Below are 11,911 nucleotides of genomic sequence, written 5' to 3'. Positions count from 1 at the left end.
TCTCAAGCTTAAATTTAAAATTAGAAATCTCTGAATCAGGTCTCCCCGATTCAGAGACGTCACCCACAGACTGAAGCTCTCCGTCCTCAGGTTCTGCATATTGTGACGCAGTATCAGACATGGCTCTTACAGCATCTACGCGCTCTGTATCTCGTCTAACCCCAGAGCTATCGCGCTTGCCTCTCAATTCAGGCAATCTGGCTAATACCTGTGACAGGGTATTATTCATGATTGCAGCCATGTCCTGCAAAGTAATCGCTATGGGCATCCCTGATGTACTTGGCGCCATATTAGCGTGCGTCCCTCGAGCGGGAGGCGAAGGGTCCGACACGTGGGGAGAGTTAGTCGGCATAACTTCCCCCTCGACAGACCCCTCTGGTGACAATTCTTTTATAGATAAAGACTGATCTTTACTGTTTAAGGTGAAATCAATACATTTAGTACACATTCTCCTATGGGGCTCCACAATGGCTTTTAAACATAATGAACAAGTAGTTTCCTCTGTGTCAGACATGTTTGTACAGACTAGCAATGAGACTAACAAGTTTGGAAAACACTTTAAACAAAGTTAACAAGCAATATAAAAAACGTTACTGTGCCTTTAAGAGAAACAAATTTTGGCAAAATTTGAAATAACAGTGAAAAAAAGGCAGTTACACTAACAAAGTTTTTACAGTGTATGTAACAAGTTAGCAGAGCATTGCACCCACTTGCAAATGGATGATTAACCCCTTAATACAAAAAACAGATTAACAAAACGAAAAATATGTTTTTTAAACAGTCATAACAACTGTCACAGCTCCTAATTTTGAAGCCTTTTGAGCCCATCAGAGATGTCCTATAGCATGCAGGGGACTGCTGAGGGAAGCTGAATGTCACAGTTTGTAATTTTAACTGCACCAACTGTAACTTTTATACTATAACAGTGAAAAGCCTCAGGAAAACTGTTTCTAGCAAAAATAAAGCCAGCCATGTGGAAAAAACTAGGCCCCAATAAGTTTTATCACCAAAGCATATATAAAAACGATTAAACATGCCAGCAAACGTTTTATATTACACTTTTATAAGAGTATGTATCTCTGTTAATAAGCCTGATACCAGTCGCTATTAAATCACTGCATTTAGGCTTAACTTACATTAATCCGGTATCAGCAGCATTTTTCTAGCAAGTTCCATCCCTAGAAATATGTTTACTGCACATACCTTATTGCAGGAAAACCTGCACGCCATTCCCTCTCTGAAGTTACCTCACTCCTCAGAATATGTGAGAACGGCAATGGATCTTAGTTACTTCTGCTAAGATCATAGAAATCACAGGCAGATTCTTCTTCTAATGCTGCCTTTGATAAAACAGTACACTCCGGTACCATTTAAAAATAACAAACTTTTGATTGAAGTTAAGAAACTAACTATAATACACCACTCTCCTCTTACTACGTCCATCTTTGTTGAGAGTTGCAAGAGAATGACTGGATATGGCAGTTAGGGGAGGAGCTATATAGCAGCTCTGCTGTGGGTGATCCTCTTGCAACTTCCTGTTGGGAAGGAGAATATCCCACAAGTAATGGATGATCCGTGGACTGGATACACTTAACAAGAGAAATTATTATTATTACTTGTTACAGTATGCCCTTGATGACACAGTCCAAACTATATAGTAGATCCTATACCAGTAGCAAATAGAAGTAAAAACATAGGGGTAGACCACAATAATTTAGAAAAAGGTATCTACAAAAATCACCATAGACTTTAATAGTGTTTTTTGTTCATTAGATAACTTTTTTCTAAAGGATTGTGATCAACCTCCTCATTCTTTAAAGGAGATTTTAACTCTGAGTTTGTAACTGGAATATGATTTAGCCCTATACCAATGATGGCTAATCCTGGCACCCCAGATGTTTTGAAACTACATTTCCCTTAATGCTTAGGCACTCTGCAGTCTGGTTGAGTATCATGGGAAATGTAGTTTCAAAACATCTGGGGTGCCAGGGTTAGCAATCACTGTCCTATACAGCAGGGCTGAGCAACCTTGGCAGCCTAGATGTTTTGAAACTACATTTCCCATGATACTCAGACACTTTTTTTGAATGCTGAGTATCATAGGAAATGTAGTTCCGAAACATCTGGGGTGCTGAGGTTGTTGACCCCTGCTATACAGTATATGCACACATATACAAATGTTTAGCATTCATGTATATAAAAACAGGCCTATACGGCTATCAGGCATATAGAAGTACTAGTAACAATTGAAAAATAAAATGAAGTATTTGCATTATTTTTATTTGTGTCGGATTTTGCTGTTTTTACACGTGTAAATATAAATGAAATATCTGCCATCTACTGTGTAAATAATAAGACATAATCCTGCTTCATGAAGGTTAGTTAGACGGTCACATCTGGGAAATTATACCTGTACTATAATAATAATCCTCAGGGGAGTGACATCAAGCTGTGTTTTGAAGAAGATACGTTGGAGCTATTTTTTTTCTTCTTCAAATGATATTAAATGGACATAGAAGTCAATATTAAACGTTCATGACTGAGCTAGTGCATAACATGTGAAAAGAGGATCTTTTTATAGTTCATGTATACTTTAAAAAAAAAAGTTCCCGGGTCTGAGCCGTTGCAGAGTTCCCACTCAGGTGCTAACGATGGCTCAGAGCTGTCACTAGCACTCTCCCACCTTGAGAGAGATCTGGGGGCTCCCACCCGCTTCTACCCCGGCGATCGGACCTGTATAGTGACAGGCATCGCCGGGGCTTCGCGTTATGCGCGGTGACGTCACGCGCAATGATGTGATGACGTCACTGCGCAACTTTATTTAAACTTAACAATGTTAAGTATAGGAAAAGGGGGCATGCTGCTTAGAAGCCTGTATCTAAGCAGCTACAGACCCCCAAGACCCACTGTTGGAAAGGTAATCGCCTAACCCTTTGAACAGCTTAGCACCAAGGTGGAAAAGTGCTTAGCACTCAAAGGGTTAAAGGGACAGTTTAGTCAAAAATAAACTTTCATGATTCAGATAGGGCATGTGATTTTAAACAACTTTCCAATTTACTTTTATCAGCAATTTTGCTTTGTTCTCTTGGTATTCTGAGCTGAAAAGCTAAACCTAGGTAGGCTCATATGCTAATTTCTTAGTCCTTGAAGACTGCCTCTTATCTGAATGCATTTTTATTTTTTTCACAACTAGAGGGCGTTACTTCATGTGTGCCATATATTTAACATTGTGCTCACGCCTGTGAAGTTACCTAGAAGTCAGCACTGATTGGCTAAAATGCAAGTCTGTTAAAAGAACTGAGATAAGGGGGTAGTCTGCAGACGCTTAGATACAAGGTAGTCACAGAGGAAAAAAGTGTATCAATACAACCATGTTGGTTATGCAAAACTGGGGAATGGGTAATAAAGGAACTATCTATCTTTTTAAACAATAACAATTCTGGTGTAGACTGTCCCTTTAAACCCAGGAGGGATAATAATAAGACTGTGTTTCTCTTTGTATCTTTTGTTAAAACATGAGTCTGTTTCATGAAAGCATACTGAGGTAGGTGCACAATGTCTTGGCCCTATATGAGAAGTGTCTGCAGCAATGTCTCTAACAAATGTATACATACAGTGCTAAAGCCACACTTACAGTACTTGTACCCTCATAGGAATGAAAAGAGCATACCAAGAGAAAGAAATAATTTGATAAAATAAGTAAATTGTATATTTTTAATCAGTCCCAACAATGTTCTTAAGGGAAGAATCGTACTGTATGCAATAGATGAGAAGGGAATATATAGTGCAGAATGTTCCAGAAAGGGTAATAAAGGGATTATCTATCTTTTTAAACAATAAAAATGCTGGTGTAGACTGTCCCTTTAAATGTGAAGGAGCTAATGTGGGTACTGAGTCTGCAAATGCTATCAGCAAGCCTCTGTGATCCAACATGGCCCTTTCCAAAACCACATTTATTTCTCATAAAGTAATCAAAAAGCTGTAAGCAAGTCCTACAAATTAAAAACACAAAAGTTACTTTATTTAGCACAGAGACTTCATTTAAAAAAATATTATTACCCCTGCACAGTCTGTAACCCTGTACCCTGCACAGGCTTTTGTAGAGAGAGAAGGGTGACAGTGCTCAGCAAAGTCCTGGAGCTAAGGGATCATACATCACTTGCTATGCTGAGGGCGTGCTATGCTGAGGGCGTGCTATGCTGAGGGCATGCTATGCTGAGGGCGTGCTATGCTGAAGCTGTGCTATGCTGAGGGTGTGCTATGCTGAGGGTGTGCTATGCTGAGGGTGTGCTATGCTGAGGGCGTGCTATGCTGAGGGCATGCTATGCTGAGGGCGTGCTATGCTGAAGCTGTGCTATGCTGAGGGTGTGCTATGCTGAGGGTGTGCTATGCTGAGGGTGTGCTATGCTGAGGGCGTGCTATGCTGAGGGCGTGCTATGCTCAAGATGTGCTATGCTGAGGGCTGTGCTATGCTGAGGCTGAGCTATGCTGAGGGCGTGCTATGCTTAGTGCGTGATATGCTGAGGGCTGTGCTATGCTGAGGCTGAGCTATGCTGAGGGCGTGCTATGCTGAGTGCGTGCTATGCTGAAGGCGTACTATGCTGAGGGTGTGCTATGCTGAGGGCGTGCTATGCTGAGAGCGTGCTATGCTGAGAGCGTGCTATGCTGAGACTGTGCTATGCTGAAGGCGGTCTATGCTGAGGGCATGCTATGCTGAGGGCTGTGCTATGCTGAGGCTGTGCTATGCTGAGGCTGTGCTATGCTGAGGGCGTGATATGCTGAGGGCATGATATGCTGAGGGCGTGCTATGCTGAGGCTGTGCTATGCTGAGGGCGTGCTATGCTGAGGGCGTGCTATGCTGAGAGCGTGCTATGCTGAGACTGTGCTATGCTGAAGGCGGTCTATGCTGAGGGCATGCTATGCTGAGGGCTGTGCTATGCTGAGGCTGTGCTATGCTGAGGCTGTGCTATGCTGAGGGCGTGCTATGCTGAGGGCGTGCTATGCTGAGGGCATGCTATGCTCAGGATGTGCTATGCTGAGGCTGAACTATGCTGAGGGCGTGCTATGCTGAGGGCGTGCTATGCTGAAGGCGTGCTATGCTGAGGGTGTGCTATGCTGAGAGAGTGCTATGCTGAGAGTGCTATGCTGAGACTGTGCTATGCTGAAGGCGGTCTATGCTGAGGACATGCTATGCTGAGGGCTGTGCTATGCTGAGGGCGTGCTATGCTGAGGACGTGCTATGCTGAGGGCGTGCTATGCTGAGGGCGTGCTATGCTGAAGGCATGCTATGCTGAGGCTGTGCTATGCTGAGGCTGTGCTATGCTGAAGGCGGTCTATGCTGAGGGCATGCTATGCTGAGGGCGTGCTATGCTGAGGCTGTGCTATGCTGAGGGCGTGCTATGCTGAGGGTGTGCAAGTAGTGATGTTCTACCTGTAGTTCTGTACTATTTTATTAATAATATTGGTTTACTTCAAGTCTTAAACGTCAAATTTGACAGCTCTATTTTGGATTAATCTTGAGTATTATTATTATCGGTTATTTGTAGAGCGCCAACAGATTCTGCAGCGCTAAGGTTGAGTACAACCTTTAAAGGGATAGGAAAGTCAAAATTAAACTTGCATGATTCAAATAGAGCATTTTAAAAACTTTTAAATTTACTTATTGTTTCAAATGTGCTTCATTCTCTTGTGATCCCTTGTTGAAAAGAATGCGCAAATATCCTACACTAGTGGAAGCTAGATGCTGATTGGTGCCTGCACGCATTTGTCTCTTGTGATTGGCGAACTAGAAATGTTCATCTAGCTGCCACTAAGCGCAATTCTGTTCCTTCAGCAAAGGATAACAAGAGCAAATTTGATAATAGAAGTAAATTTGAAGATTGTTTAACCCTTTCATGCCGGGGTTAACGTGTCTACATCGGAACAACTGTTCCGATGTAAAAAAAAATGAAATCTCGCGATTGTGCACGTGATCACGAGATTTCAATGATGGGATCGCGTCAGGGGGCGTCCCTATGATGCTAGGCACGCCCTCCAGACCGCGATCCCATCAAGGAAGCGCAAGTGGCTTCAGGAAAGCCAAGCGGTTAGGACGTTGTATTCCGTCCTTCGGCACTAAAGCCCAGCAAAATACGGACGGAATACAACTCCCTAACGGCGTTAAAAGGTTAAAATAGTAATCTTCTATCCAAGTCATGAAAGAAAATTTTTGTGTCCTGTTCCTTTAAATCACCACTTGTAATATGAGCACATTCTTGCACTATCCAATAAAATATAGGGTACATTAAAAAAATAAAAGGGATACTAAACACAAATTGTTTCTTCATGATTCAGATAGAGCATGCAACTTTCTAATTTACTCCTATTTTCAAATTTTCTTTGTTCTCATGCTATCTTTATTTAAAAATCAGGAATGATAAGCTCAGGGGTCGGCCCATTTTTGGTTCAGCGCTTGCTTATTGGTGGCTACATTTAGCAAACCAATAAGCAAGCATAACCCAGGTTCTCAACAAAAAATGGGCTGGCTATTAAGCTTTACATTCCTGCATTTTAAATAAAGATACCAAGAGAACGAAGAAAAATTGATAATATGATTAAATTCAAATTTTGCTTAAAATTGCATGCTCTATCTGAATCATGAAAGAAAAAAATTGGGTTTAGTATCCCTTTAAGCTTTGGCTAAAATATTAAAGAATCCACTTGTAATACCAGATTGTACATTATTCTTTTCACAAGGTTGCCCAAAATATAATCCACCCTGCACTAGCCCTGAATATATATTGCAATGTTGTTTTATTGTCTTGAATCATTTTACATATAGATTAAAGACACATAAAAGTGCGGGCGACATAGCGGAACACATCTGGTAAGTCAATTACAAGAGGCATGCATGTAGCCACCAATCACCTTCTAGCTCCCAGTAGTGCATTGCTGTTACTAAGCCTACCTAGGTATGCATTTCAACAAAGGATACTAAGAGTACAAAGTAAATATGATAATAGAAGTAAATTAAAAAGTTAATTATGTAAGGTAATTCTGAATACCTGTTAGTGGGTTCTTATGACTGAATTTGGGAAACCCTGCTCTACACTATTTGTGCAAAAACCTTTATTCTTCTGTGGATGCCCCCATTCTTTGCACTTCTGTAATAAACTTGTAAATTGAAAGCTTTGTTGGTTGTTGTTTGACTTTTTGTGTGTCAGACCCTACTTGATGAAATTACCCAGGTAATTGGTGGAAAAGATAAACCTGAAAAATCTTTAAACCGGTGGTTTTCAAAGTGTGAGCCAGGCTTCCCCAGGGGGGGCGCTAGAGCATATAAGGGGAGGCGCAGGAACAGTGACACTTTATCCTATGGAAACCACAAGCAGCAGCTGACTGGCAAAACATAGCACAGTTTTAAAGAGCTGACAATGACACTTGCCAATAAATACAGGGATACATTCTGGTTTAATTCTTTATAATGCAGGTATTCATTCCCTTAAATATTGGTATAAAATGTTAATGAATTGCTCTGGAGATTTAATTTTTTCAAAACTTAGTCATAAGATGGCAAGTGGACCTACCAGGACAGTAAAAAAATTACTAGAAGTATTCGTAAAGTGGATAACGCTACATTAGCTGCAAGTTGGAAAGAAGTCATCTTAAGCTAATCAATAGGGTCTTTGTCACGCCGGCGGTTACAAATAAATGGTCTCAGAGTATAGTCAATAAGTGCCCTTGCTGCTCTAATTCCAATGCTGACTTAAAGGGACACTGAACCCAATTTTTTTTCTTTTGTGATTCAGATAGAGCATGCAATTTTAAGCAACTTTCTAATTTACGCCTATTATCAATTTGTTTTCGTTCTCTTGCTAACTTTATTTGAAAAAGAAGGCATCTAAGCTTTTTTTTGGTTCAGACCTGTGGACAGCACTTTTTAATTGGTGGATGAATGTATCCACCAATTAGCAAAAACAACCCAGGTTGTTCACCAAAAATGGGCCGGCATCTAAACTTACATTCTTGCATTTCAAATAAAGATACAAAGAAAATGTAGAACATTTTGATAATAGGAGTAAATTAGAAAGTTGCTTAAAATTGTATGCTCTAACTGAATCACAAAAGAAAAAATTTGGGTTTTTTGGATCATATGTTCTGGAATTGCCCAAAAATTAAAAAATTTGGGTCACAGATTAGTTTTTGGTTGAGCAAAACGCTTTACACTTCGGTTAAGCTACAGAAACGTCATGCTTTTCTTCTTGTTGATTTTGATGCTATTAGATGTACGCTTCATCAATTCTACAATTGTAGGTGGAAAATATTTGATTCTTAAAAACTGGAAGAATAAGAAATAACCTATCAATAATTTGATTAATTTAATGCTAAAACAAGCAGTAGTATCGCTGGATCGGACCAGAGTATTAAAAAATATTGTAATAAATGGCTTAGCTTCTTTCAAATGAAAATAATACACAAGCCCAATTACTGGCGCCCTTTACCACATGTAAATATGTAGTAGAGGATATACTCCAGAGTAGGCTTATGTTAGCTGAGGGTGGGGGGAGAGGAGAGAGAGTTTCAATTGATTTTTTATTTTTTTCTTCCCCGTTGTAGTTTTGTGTGGTCTGGTTTTCAATATTAGATGTCGTCTTCTCTGTGAACCTTCAATAGGAAGACACATATATATAGGGATTTATATTTTTCTTTTTTTTTGTATGTAAAATATAGTGACACGCTATGTGGCTTTTTCTTTATTTCTTTATTTTATCTTTCTTGATAAGATAAGTCATATACCTCAATATGTTTTCTTTTTTTTAGTGGATCTAGATGAGATTATGTTATAGATAAAAATATTGTATTTGATAACAATTTAACCTTTATTTGTTTTCTTATAGAAAGTTCAAATGATTGTTAACGCAGAATCTAACACAGTGATATTGACTTTTCTTGTTTCTAATGTATTGAGATCTGAGCTGTTTGTGAGGATGTTTCTAGAATATGTATATGATTTGTTCTTATTTTTTTTTTATCTTGTGGGACTCACAAACTAATGATTTTCAATGTATGTACCATGATATTCTACAATAAAAATTAATAAAGAAAAAAAAATGACACTTGCCAATTTGTGGTGGACTGGGAATAAAAAGCAGCACTGTGAAAATATGAAGGCCAGCCCTATTTTCTATTGAGTCAGTAGAATGCACAGGCCCAATCCCATGGGATTACTGGGATACTCCTTCCCTAATATTTTTATTCAGAATTAAATTATATTACTTGGCATTAAATAAAAATACCAGATTAATGTTATATAGGAACCCTATAGCCCAATTGCATCCATTAATCACCCCTTTAAAGTGTAGCTTTGCATCCCCAGCTGCTGCAGCCCACTGGGATATCTCCTGGTAGGCCAATCCGGTGTTCTGTATTATTTGCCGACTTTGTTACGTTCCCCTACCTCCGGCCACTCCTACCAAATTCTTACAAAGCCGGTTGTTGACGCATGTGCTCACTGCAGCATTGCTACAATAAAGTGCAAAATGACGCCCATGCCACAGTCTGCAAATATTACAGAAACGGGTCAAACACAGTTTTGGCACTAGCTGGGTCAGGTGGCATACAAATTGATTGTACTTATGTTTTCACAGTATACATTGTTACAAGCACTCTGGCGACCTACACAATTTGGGCACTAGCTGGGTGGCAGACAAATGGATTGTACCTATTTTACATAATATCAATATTTACAAACACTCTGGGGGACATCTAAGTACTTGTGTACATCTAAGTACTTGTAACCCTAAGTGCTTGTAACTATGTATATTGTGAAAACATAAGCACGATCAATTTGTATGCCACCTGACCCAGCTAGTGCCAAAACTGTGTTTGACCGCTTCTGTAATATTTGCCGACTGCGGCATGGGCGCATGCGTGCTATTTAGTGTCATTTTGCACTTTATTGTAGCAAGCCTGCAGTGAGCACATGCGTCAACAACTGGCTTTATAAGAATTTGGTAGGCGTGGCTGGAGGTAGGGGAATGTAACAAAGTCAGCAAATATAACAGAACACCGGCCTTGGTGGTGGAATTAGACAAAGGGCAGGACAGTGGGATGTAGGTAAAAGAAAGGCACTGAGGTTGAAATGACTCAGAGACTGCGTTGCATTTGTTGTCTTGAACAATAACTTGCGTTTAACACTGGATTAGCAAACTGAAACGTGAATGCGGGGGTCTTCTGGTTGATCAGAATCAACTTTTGACAGCTGTGTGTGACCCCTGGGTCAGATGTGAATCCTCCCAAATTAAAACTAAAATAAATATTACAATTTTAATAAAAAATAAATAAAGTAACATCTATTATGTCTTGTGTCTTTAGAGGAGAGGGCCACCTCCTAACACTATAATACAACCACTGCTTTAAACTAAGGTTTGTATGTGGGGGTCACAAAAAGACTTCCAAAAATGCAAGTTTATGCTTCACCCAAGGAGGCCCCCACACTAACCCTGCCCTAGGCCTTTGAATATACGTTGCACAAGTTGAACAGCAGTGATTTTATCTCTTCAGTTGACAGTAACAAACAAAACAGTGGTTATACCCTTTGTCTAGTAATTAATACACATAAATAAATCACTGTTTACTCCCCTTTGACTGCCAATAACACACACACAAATGAATAACTATGGCTGCTGTTAACACAGAACGGTGATTTTACTTCCCTTGGTAGCACACACAGAGCAATGAGGTTACCCTCCTGGCAGAAACTAATTTAATAAAGCAGTAACTGTACAACCTTTGGTTATCAGTAGTAACACATACAGTGAGTTAGCCTTTTACATCACTAGCACACACAGACCAGTAATAACACAATCACTTTGGGGTTAAAGGGCTGCTGTATGGGCTACTGGCAAAAGGGGTTTGTAAAAATTATTATGGCTTTATTATGTAATAATTGAATATAAGTAATTATCTGAGTTTAGTATTATAAATTATTTACTTATATTTATATATACAGTACTATATTTTTTTACTTTAAAAAAAATGGTATGGGGGTTTAGATAAGGATTACTAAATTGTCACCTCACTGGAGTTCGCATTGCTTTTAGCCATAATACTGCAATTATAGCAAGGTACAGATAGAGGGCGCAGACTGTTTCCTGCGTCAGGGTCACAATGCTGATTAATCTCATAATTGTGGAAATATGTACCGCTTTAAACAATAAAAACCGTTTTGCGACGCTACAAATATCTGTACATACAGTACAAAAGTTACTTTTATGTTCCAAAGCAAACGTTCGTTGGAATCGCTACTCTTTTTTATAGCCCCGCCCCTTGAATGTGATTTGATACCGTTATGTATAATTTATAAAATGCATTAGACAGTAAATATACACATTATTTTGACAAAAAAACACAGATTTAGAACTATAAATTAATTAAATTTATCAAAAAGAAATATACACGATATAACAGGTTATAATATTATTTAGTCGCCCTATGTTATAAATGTATAAGAATCAGGTGGTATATAAAGTTGCGTAAAAGCCATTAGGTCGTGTTGTATGAAAGGAGAGAAGGTTAGCACTCCCCTTGACAAGGATGGAAGAGGTCCTAGTGGCCTTTCAACACATATACGGTTAAGGCATTGCCACTTACTTCGTGGCATCTCTAACCATTTTCTTTTATTTAGTACTAAATGAATATGGCTGTGTATGAAACGCTGAATAAAAATATAATTGTTATGCAATCGTTAAAAAACAAAGCATTATGTAACAGTTATTTTGTCTCTCGCTGCTTCTGTTTAAAGAGGCTAAAGCAAAACGTTTATTAAGATTACACTTTGAACCATTTCGGAAACAGCTAAATATGTTGTAGTGTTCTGGTTGTTTTAAACCTAACAACCAATAGATGGCGCTTAACTAATAAAAACAATATT

General features: G+C 39.1%; 1 non-coding gene across 1 annotated transcript; it reads left to right on the top strand.

Annotated features, from left to right (window-relative positions):
* The first annotated feature begins 11,530 nt into the window (after window positions 1-11,530).
* Window positions 11,531-11,659, top strand: LOC128665378 (U6atac minor spliceosomal RNA). Its single transcript, XR_008403135.1, has one exon. It is a non-coding gene; the product is annotated as a U6atac minor spliceosomal RNA (small nuclear RNA).
* Window positions 11,660-11,911: the final 252 nt, after the last annotated feature.

Source organism: Bombina bombina, chromosome 6 (assembly GCF_027579735.1).
Source record: "Bombina bombina isolate aBomBom1 chromosome 6, aBomBom1.pri, whole genome shotgun sequence".
Taxonomy (NCBI): domain Eukaryota; kingdom Metazoa; phylum Chordata; class Amphibia; order Anura; family Bombinatoridae; genus Bombina; species Bombina bombina.
Note: the sequence above shows the minus strand (reverse complement) of the source record. Positions and strands in the feature narration are given on the sequence as shown.